The sequence below is a fragment of the Apodemus sylvaticus genome, chromosome X (genome assembly GCF_947179515.1).
Source record: "Apodemus sylvaticus chromosome X, mApoSyl1.1, whole genome shotgun sequence".
NCBI classification, from domain to species: Eukaryota; Metazoa; Chordata; class Mammalia; order Rodentia; family Muridae; genus Apodemus; species Apodemus sylvaticus.
The window spans coordinates 55333451-55343942 of NC_067495.1; the positions used below are offsets into that span (position 1 = coordinate 55333451).

General features: G+C 41.8%; 1 long non-coding RNA gene across 1 annotated transcript in view; it reads left to right on the forward strand.

The window, feature by feature from the left end:
* Positions 1–10492, forward strand: part of LOC127675614 (uncharacterized) — a 31266-nt gene extending 20774 nt beyond the window's left edge. The window contains exons 3-11 of the long non-coding RNA XR_007975492.1: positions 2876–4095; positions 4536–4635; positions 5385–5450; positions 6055–6191; positions 6839–6952; positions 7561–7639; positions 7711–7797; positions 8243–8366; positions 9080–10492. This is a non-coding gene — a long non-coding RNA (uncharacterized LOC127675614). The remainder of the gene's footprint in view (positions 1–2875; positions 4096–4535; positions 4636–5384; positions 5451–6054; positions 6192–6838; positions 6953–7560; positions 7640–7710; positions 7798–8242; positions 8367–9079) is intronic.

A 10492-nucleotide genomic window follows, 5' to 3' on the forward strand; every position in this document is an offset into this window, starting at 1 on the left:
CCACCTTTTATCACTCATAGCCTATTATTTCCCTCTCTAGAAATTACCCCCTACCACTGGTGCCTTTTAAATTTTCTGGTTAGTGCAATTGCTCAAGGTTACATATTCATATCTGAAGATTCAGAGCTAAGAACCACAGATGACAGAGAACATGCAGTGTGTATTCTTCTGGTTTGGGTTACACCACTCAATATAATATTGTATAGTTTTGTTTACTTACAAATTCCACGATTTAATTTTTTTTGTTTTTGTTTTGTGTGTGTGTGTGTGTGTGTGTGTGTGTGTGTGTGTGTGGTTTTTCAAGACAGGGTTTCTCTGTCCTGGCTGTCCTGGAACTCACTCTGTAGACCAGGCTGGCCTCGAACTCAGAAATCCACCTGCCTCTGCCTCCCAAGTGCTGGGATTACAGGCGTGCGCCACCACCGCCCGGCTTTGATTTAATTTTTAATCAGAGATGAATAGTATCTATGTTTTCATTATCCATTCATCAATTGCCGGACATTGAGGATGTCTCTGTTTCCTAGCTACTGTGACTAGAGTGGCAGTGAACATTGCTGAGCAAGCATTTGTGGACCAGGATGTTGAAATTTTGGACATATGCCAAGGAGTGCTATACTTGTGTAATGTGGTAAACTTATTTTTAGATTTGTGAGAATGCTTCAAACTGATCTTTGGAGTGGCTTCATAAGTTTCGAGCCCCCCCCCAACAGTAAATGAGAGTTCCCTTTTCTCAAATTCCTTGATAGTATTTGTTGTTGGTTGTTTTGTTGATCTTAGTCAATCTTACTGCGGGAAGATGAAATCTTAGAGTTATTATAATTTGAATTTTCTTAATTGCTACAATTATGAAAACTTTTCGAATTTTAAAGTCTTTATTTCTTTTTTGAGAATTCTGTTTTTAATTGGTTGTTTTCATGACTATTTTTGAGTTTTTCATATATTTTGGATATTAATCTTCTGTCAGATGTATAGATAGCCAAGATTCTCTCCTACTCTTTGAGTTTCTTCTTCACCCAATTGGTTGTTTTCATAGAGGTATAGACACTCTTCAGTTTTATGAGGTGTCACTTGTCAATTTTTGGCCTTAATTTCTGGGCAAAGTTAACCATTTTCGAAAGTCATTTCCTATTCCTATCTCTTGTAGGATGCACCCTAATATTTCTTCTATAGGTTTCAGCATTTCAGGTTATACACTTGGAGCCATTTTTTTTAACCAGGGTGATATATACAGTTCTAATTCCATTCTATATGGGGACATTTAGTTTTCTCAGCATCAAAGATACTGTCTTTTGTCCTGTGTGTGATGTTGGCATCTTTGTTGTAATGGAGGTCTGGCAGCTGTCTTGGAGATTGCTAGTTTATTCCTTGGCATGAACAAAGAATTGAATGACTAGGAAAGACAGAAGACAAATGTGAAGATAAGGGAAAAATTACAGCTTTATCCTGTCAGGATGGGAGAAACCTAAGGATGGAAGTCCATTAAAAAGAGGCTGACTTGGATACTTTATAGGTCCATTGGCTCTTCTTTTCCCCTACTTATCCTGTCTAGATACCTGCCCCTGTGCCTGCCTGCCTGCCTGCCATTTCTCTTCACAGTCTCTGGGAACAAAAAGCAGCCATTCACAAAGCTTGCTTTTGCTTTCCTTAACTATGTCCCCCTAACTATGCTTAATACCCTATGGTGGGTTGAATAAGAATGGCCTGCATAGACTCATAGATTTGAATGTGTAATTAACTAGCAAACGACACATATTTGAAAGGATTATAAGGATTAGGAGGTGTGACCTTGTTGTAGGCCATGTGTCACTAGGGGTGGCCTTTGAAGTTTCAAAAACCCATTCCAGGCCCAGTGTCCCTCTTTCTGCCTACAGATCAGGATACTCTTGGTATTCTCAGGTATGGGTCCAGTGCCTCCCTACAATGCTGTCATGCTTGCTGCCATGGTGATAATGGACTAAACCTCTATAACTATAAACATGTTCTTAATTAAAGGCTTTCTCTTAAAAAAGTTGCCTTGGCCATGTTGTCTCTTCACAGCAATATAATCGGAGCAAAGTGACTAAGACATACCCACCTCAGAGATTGACACCACTGCTGTCAGAGGGATGGGTGGTGACTGCTCTACTTACTTCCCACTCAGGGGAAATTGAATCTTAGAGGTGTCTAAGTGAGGTGTGGTACAGGGTACCTTGGCCAAATTCTAGTAGGCAGTGTTTCTGGGATTTTATACGCAGTACCTTCTCTAGCAGGTATTTTGTGTATATATTTATAGTTTCAATGAAGTTGTGTCACTTCCTCAAAGAGCTGTAGACTATCTAACAAAAACCCCAAGTATGAGAAACCTCTTTTTCTGTTGTTGGTTAGGGGAGTCCAAGATACTCGAAAGACAATATAGGCCATTGCTATTGCCTTTGTCCCCAGAAGTCGAAGGTAAGTCCCTAGGACTGATGACACTTGCTATTCAGACACGGGACTTGAAGGATTTGACCTGGACCTGACCTGAAAGCCTCTTCCCTGAGGATTAGCTTTCACAGTAATAGGAGGTGCTGTGCAGACTGCTAAAAGAGGGAAGCAATCAGTAGTCCTACTGTAAGGCTTATAACTAAAATGAAGACCAGCATTAGCAAGCTATCTATAAAGGTGCTAACCAATTGCTGTGTAATTGGACTTAAGGCCTGCTCAACAGTGGGAAATCATGCCTGGTACTATAAACCCAGAGCTACTTGTGGCTAATGAGGTCACAAATTTGTGAGAAGAACCTACTGATACCATGTCCCTGTAATAGTAATTAACCTAACTGCTTCCTAAATATTTGTCCTTACACCCACAGATAAATGTAGCTCTCACTCCTCATGAAAGAAATGTATCTTTGCAGAAAACGGACAATTTCAGAAAACTGCAACTAGTCAAAATGCAGAGAACAACTGAATGTAGGGTGCCCAACCACCTCTGCAGTTCATGGAGCATTACAGAAGGATGGAAAGATTTAAAGAACCAGAGAACCAGTAAGTTGACTTATAAGATTGTATCTACTGGAAGTGATATGGAAGCTACACCATGAGTCCTCAAAAATATGGCTGCCGAAAGGACCTGAATAGTGGCCACACCAATAGTCATGCTTACTTTGATGGAGGAAATCTCATGGGACCCCACCCCTAGACAAAGAGCTATAGCCAACAACTACAGGTAATAACTGCTGGAAAGGGAGAATTCATCTCCCCCTAGGGATGAGCCCTTAAATTGGTTATCTACAAATTATCAACACTGGAAAATCTCTCTCTCTCTCTCTCTCACACACACACACACACACACACACACACACACACACACAGAGAGAGAGAGAGAGAGAGAGAGAGAGAGACATAACACTAAATGGATTCAGAAGATTGTCTTTATATATTTATATAGACATACATATTTCTGTATATGAAAGAATAATTAAAGAAAAAGATGGATTTGAGAGAGAGAGAATTAGGGCAGATATGAGAGATCTAGAATGAGGAGAAGGAAGTGATGTAATTATATTAGATTTTTAGAAAGTTATAGAAAAGATAAAAGCATGATAGACATGAAGTACATTTCATGACTTTAACTCCTGCATTGCTTTCTGGTCTTTCAGAGATGATTCTATCCTGGAGTTAAATAGTCCTTTTTTATATGCCTATGCCTTTAATACTTGTATAGTTATTGATGTCTATAAACATGAAATTTTTTGTATGCTCTTGAGCTTTACATAAAAGAAACTAAGCAGGAAAATGGAACAGAATTCAGAACAATATATTTTAAGCAGTTTCCATTATTAACCTGCTTCTTTTCCTTCTTTCCATACCTCCCAGCTCCCTTCCTTCCTCTCTTTTCCTCTGTCCATCCATACCTTTTCTCCGATTCTCAATTTCTTGCTGCCTTACTTTTCCTTAGTGATGTGCAAATAGTTATCTGATTGTTTACCTGTTTTCTTTATTTGTAACCTCTTACCTAAAATATCTCTTGTGCCAGTGGAATACTTCTGTGCCAAATCCTTGTACTTAAGAACAAATCACTTTTGCATATGCTGAAAATGCAACTGTCTCTCAAGAGCATGTTGGATCAGGAAAGGTATGTGCATCAGTGCGTGGAAGGCTCGGAATGGCTAATGGAGCCAGTGCCTCCAGGAGGCAGATGTGCTCTGCCGTGAGTAGCTACTTACTGCTGCTCTTCTTGTCAAAATGGACACAGTAATTTGGAGAGGGGTCATAGCTCTTGAGTGAAGTATGGTCCCATGTTTAAAGTGACCCCGGACATGTCTTTGATCTGTTATAAAATGCTCACTGCCCAGTGAGCAGCATGTGGCGGGTGAGGAGGTCCAGGCCAGTGGTTAGGGTTAGGGTTTGTGGGGCTGTGCAGCTGCCCTTCCTATATGTGGAGCTGGCTTGTGACTCCACAGGGAAGGTGTACAGAAAAATAATTCTTGATGACCTAATTTCAGGCAGTTGAAAGTGCCACATTATTGCTGAAATGAACTTTGGACAAGAGACTGACTTTCTGTCTGCTTTCAGCCTTCTTTTCCACATTCTACTTCTTTTGCTGCTGTACCAGCAATGGTGAAGAAAGAGGCAATATTTGACCTTCCAACGGGACAGATTGGGAACAATAGAGGTATAACAATCTAAAGCATTTTAGAAGATTCTTTGTGAGAACAATTTTAGGTTATTCTTAAAGATAATCATTAACAAATTCATTGATATACATTTCTTTTTAACTTCTTTTGATGCTGTCATTAAGAAAAGTTAAATGTCTAGCAACAGGTATACAGTGGTATCAAATAGGTACTCTTAAGTCAAAGAAGTGTTCCTCCATCACCTGAAGCTGGCTTTATCCCTTTAGTGTGTTCCACCCTGGAGTAATACGGCATCAAACCAAGAGATAATTCCTTGGCATCCAGGGATTTTGTGCTGTGGTGTGTGTGTGTGTGTGTGTGTGTGTGTGTGTGTGCATGTATTTATATATCAGTGTATATACAATTAGTATGAATTTTAAATGTGTTTACAATGCATGTATATACTATAGATACTATATGCAAGCCCAATTTCCCTCTCCAACTTCTGTCATGTCCCCCAAACATGCCTGCTCCTAACTTCATATTTTTGTAATTCTATTAGTCTAATTATTACTCCCCATAGGAAGCTTACTCAAGACCCAACTGTACTACTCCTGGGCATATACCCAAAAGATGCTCTATCATCCCACAAAGACACTTGCTCAACTATGTTCATAGCAGCTTTATTCATAATAGACAGAAACTGGAAACAGCCTAGATGTCCCTCAACTGAAGGACAAAGAAAATGTGGTACATTTACACAATGAAGTATTACTCAGCTATTAAAAACAATGATATCATTTTGCAGGCAAATGGATGGAACTCGTGAATATCATCATGAGCGAGGTAGCCCAGGCCCAAAAGGACATGCATGGTATGTACTCACTAATAAGGGCTATTAGCCACAAAATATAGGTACCATGCTGTACTCCACAGACTCAAAGAAGCTAAACATGAAGGAAGCCCCAAGTGAGAAAGCTTGAATCTCACTTAGAAGGGGGAATAAAATAGTCATAAGATGTGGATGGAGGGAGGGAACTGGGAGAGAGGGGATGGGGGCGTCAGGATCAGGTGTGAGGAGAGACAGGACAGATGGCCATGAAAATGAATGGAAATCTGCAATTGACAGGGATGGGGAGGTGGGAGGGGCATCTCTAGGACATGACAGAGACCTGGGATAAGGGAGGTGCCTAAGAATCAATGGGGGGTGACCTTAGTGTGACTCACAGCATTGGGGATATAGAACCTGAAGAGGCCACCTCCTATAGCCAGGCAGGAACCCCAATGGAGCCATAGGGACCCCAACCCACCAATAAAACTTTCAACCTAAAATTTGTCCTGTCTACAAGAAATGCAGGAACAGGGGATGGAAAAGAGACTGAGGGAATGGCCAACCAATAACTGAACCTTCTTGAGACCCAGCCCATGGACAAGCACCAATCTCTGACACTATTAATGATATTCTGTTATGCTTGCAGATAGGAGTCAAGCATGGCTGTCCTCTGAGAGCCTCCACCCAGCAGCTGACTCAGACGGATGCAGAGACCCAGAGCCAGAGTATGGAGCTTGGGTCTGCTTATGGAAGAATAGAAGAAGGACTGTAGACCTGAAGTGGGTAGGAATTCCACAGGAAGACTGACAGAATCAACTAACCTGGACCCTTGGGGTTTTCAGGGACTGAAGGACCAACTAAAAAGCAAAGAGGGAATGGACCTAGGCCTCCCACACATATGTAGCAGATGTGCAGCTTGATCTTCATGTGACTCTTGAACAACTGGAGCAGGGGTTATTCCAAAAGCTGTTGCTTATACATAGGATATGTTCTAGCTGGGCTGCTTGTCTGGACTTAGTGGGAGAGAAAGTGCCCAGCCGCACAGAGACTTGATGCTCCAATATGGGCAGATACACAAGGGGGTCCCTATCCACTCAGAGGAGAAGGAGAGGAGAGGATGGGGGGATTGTGGGAGGGGACAGTGAGCAGTATGGAAAGTGAATTAAAAGAAGATTATAAAAAATTGTATGTTTATCAACACTGTTAATCTCAGGTGCAGAGAATTGTGGCAGGAGGCATGTAGGACTGGAACTTATCCTGAGTGTGCTCCTCAGTGGTTTACTGCCATGGCCCAGTTGAACATGCTAGAGACCACCATTTTAACTAGCATGCATCTTCCTCAGATTCATTCAAGATCATGAATTTAGGACTATTTTATTGTGTTTTGACTGATGTGGTTGGCTTATATATTTTATTATCTCTTCACATAGAATTGTTGATTTCAAAGATGGGGGTGAGGGTCTCATGAAGACCTGCCATGCAGACCATCTAAGCCACCTCCTCATCAACCTTGCTTCAATTTAACGAGCATCAATCGAGCCAAGGTAAAGCCCTGAACCGTGGTCCTGGGACCTATGCACAGTTGTGTTTGTAGAACCTGTTGGGGGCAGCTGTCTTGATTCTCAAAAGACTATATTATGAATGTCCTTGACATAAATTGGCAGCTTGTGGTCCCGAAGCTTCTTCTATGGATGCAGGTTAACTCACACGTGCTCCACTCAGATCATGGGGTTCTGTGACAGTCTCCTGGATAATCACACAGTGCGGAACAGGAGAAATGTGAGAACAGGTACAGTGACAGGAATAGGGCATGCAGGGGGCATGTGGTAAGAGTGTAGGGATATGAGCAAGTCCAAATATTGACAGTTTTTCAGGTCTCAAAGCATAATATTGGTGAAATAATTTGTAGTTTAATGTAGGTTAGCAAGAGAGTACAAACATTAGATTGCTATGATTCTGCTTCAAGTTACAGCAGTCACAACTTGAGCATAATGTCGCTGCTGGAGGGGAGGTGGGGAGAATCTGGGGGAGTTGGTAGGAGGAAAACAGCACCCAGAACATGTTATATGAAACAAATTTGTTTTCGATAAAAGAAAAAGAGAACAACAAAAACCCAAAACAAAAAAATAATAATTTTTCCCTCTCTCTGCAGCTATCAGCTATCAATAGCTTTTCTTTGAGGAGCAAGTCCTGAGGAGCACCCTCCTCTGAGTTTGCACAGTATTGTGAAGGTACACATAGCTTCTGTCAGTTCATGAATGTGATCACCATGTCATGTCTAGAACACAGCATTTTTTTTCAGTGTCAGCAGTCAATGAAGAGATGGGTGATTGGTCAAAGTACTAAACGTAAGAGACCACGTGCTCTGCGGTGGTAAGATGCATTTTGGGTGAGTAGAATTGGGGACCAATGATGGTGGTCTTGGTGAGGATGGCAGGAGAAGCTTACCACAGTACATACTTTTATATTGTTGGCCCCTTGGGCACTTGATGGGCATGTGTGAGTGTGTCTGTGTTTATCTGTGTGCTTGTGTGTCTGTGTGTGTCTGAGTAAGAGCCATTGACAAAAAACAGGTCACAAATTTAAAAGAAAACAAATAGTGGTATATGGGAAGATATGGAGGGAGGAAAGGGAAGGGAGAAATGTACTAATATTATAATTTCAAATATAAAAGGAAGGAAAATAACAATGAATTAACTTAAAAAATAAAGAAAAAATAAAGCTAGTAAAAAGAAAATAAAGAAAAAAAGCAGGGCAGACAATGTGTCTGCCACTTACTGTGACACCAGTGAGCAGCACTCTTGAATTTCCTCTGATTTGGTTGTGCTCTCCAGGTTCCTGCCCCAGCTTCCCAGGATGATAGACTGCAAGCTACAGAAAGAAGTAAATCCTTTCTTCCAGAAGATGGACACTTTGGTCATGGTGATGTATCACAGGAGTGCAGAGCCTAGATTACAGGTATGTGATTCTTCCCATGGATCAAGCCTCAAATCCATCAACTGGATCCAATCAATACAATCTAAATAAACAAAAAAAATGCAATCAGTACTTAACTGAACAAGCCAAAGCATCTTGCCTTTTAGGATAGTATTTTAGTGTTTAGAATCCAGAGCTGGGGAAGACCATTGAATTCTTTTCCTAGCCGAGCCTGCATGGCACCTTATAGCAGTGTGAGCACCAGGCAGCAGAGTGGAAGCTCACAGCTTAGTGCTATCTAGATTAATCTATGTGATGAATCCCAAGTCTGTGGTTTCTTCAGTAACAGGGTCTTATTCTCTAGTTCCAGTGAGTGTCCTAGACCAGGGGCAATATCACCTATTCTTAGGGGAACTTCCAGCCAATAACTCGAAAGGAGAAAGCCTAGGGCTGGTTCTGAGATTTTGGTTTCAAAACTTGTGATTTTGGAGAGCAGAATTATCCATTCATTTAGCATAGCTAAATGAATAGTTTTTCTTCTCTAATTGGACTTGAGACCTGCTTAACAGGAGAGAACTCATGGGTGATACTGAAGCCCTAGCCATCTACCCAGGACTAGTGAAGTCATAAAACGTGGAGGAGAATGTACAACCATCAATTTACTATAGCGTCACAATAACCTAACTATGTTCTAACCATTTATCCTTATAGCCACAAATAAGTGTTAATTTGTCTTCTTTTTTTTTTTTTTTCAGAGCTGAGGACCGAACCCAGGGCCTTGCACTTGCTAGGCAAGCGCTCTACCACTGAGCTAAATCCCCAATCGCAGTCCACACAGAAGTGTAATCCTCATGCCTCATCGATTTTCTTTCTCTTGGCTAAAGACAGAGATGATTAGAGCAAGCAACAAGCCATCGAATTGCAGAGTAGCAGAACCCAGCACAATGGATCCATCTAAAAAACAGCTGCATCTAAGGCTCAGGGAATATTTTGGAAGAGGGGGCAGAAACAGTCTAAGAACTAGAGGATCAGGGAACAAGATGCGAGGCTGTGTCTCCTAAGAATGCCACAAGCTACTGACAAAGTCTTGGCAACACGACTGCCCAAACACACGCTGAACAAGGACTATAATAGACATGCCAAATAGGGCAGGGGAAAACCCATAAGGCCTCAACCTTACATCCACAGAGCAAGGGGGAACTAAGGAATGCTGGGAGCTAGAGAAATAGGCTTCCCCAGGGAGGAGCACAGCAGTTGGTCATCGCCTGCCAAAGGCCAGGCCTGGAACCCTGTGTCCAGGTCACATCCTAAATCCTGAGCTGGTTAGATTTAGAAATATGTGTACATACACGCAAATACATGTGTGCAGGAAATAGCAATTGATGAAGAAAGGAGTTAGTTATTTGAAAGAGCAAGGAAGGATATAAGTGAGTCTTTGGGAAGAAAAGGAAATAGAGAACAGATGTAATTATGATCACAGAAAAGAAGAGAAATCCTTTAGTTGCCTGCTGAATTTAGTACGACTCCATATGGCTGTTGGCTATGTCCTAAGTTTTGGCGGACCCTTTTCCACAACCCCACCACCCCGAGCGCCACCCCTCTTTAAGGCTTTCTATGCCAGGTTTCCTCCCACCTCCATGTTCACATCCAGTGCACTCTGCTGTCCCTGCCCCTAGATCTCCTCTCTGGGCTCCTCACATGCTCCGTGATGTCTACAGACACTGACTCCTATTCCAACAGAGACCTGTAAAACATTGGAGCTGGAGTCCACATGTGAGGGAACACAGGTGGCTTCTGTGGCTGCTTTGACAAAGATGTGAAAAAGGACCACTGGAGAGGAGGCCGCCATCCTCACTGACAAATAGTCCTGGGTAGAGCTGGATAGACACCCTTAGAAGGCTAAAACCAGATCCCTAACTTTAGACTGGAGAAAAATCAGTTCTAACTGGATGTAAGATCTGAAATTCGTAGGCTCTCAGAGTAAAATGCAGGGATTTTTCCTCAAGAGAAGGGGGTAGCCATGAACTTTCTCCTAAGGTTTAACAGCTCCGGAAATGGTCTCCATATTTGGCAGGTGGGATTCTGAGAAGTCAAAAACATTCCTCACAGTAAAAGTGAATAAATTGCCAGAGTGAAGAAACAGAATGCAGATTGGGTGAAAAAAAAAA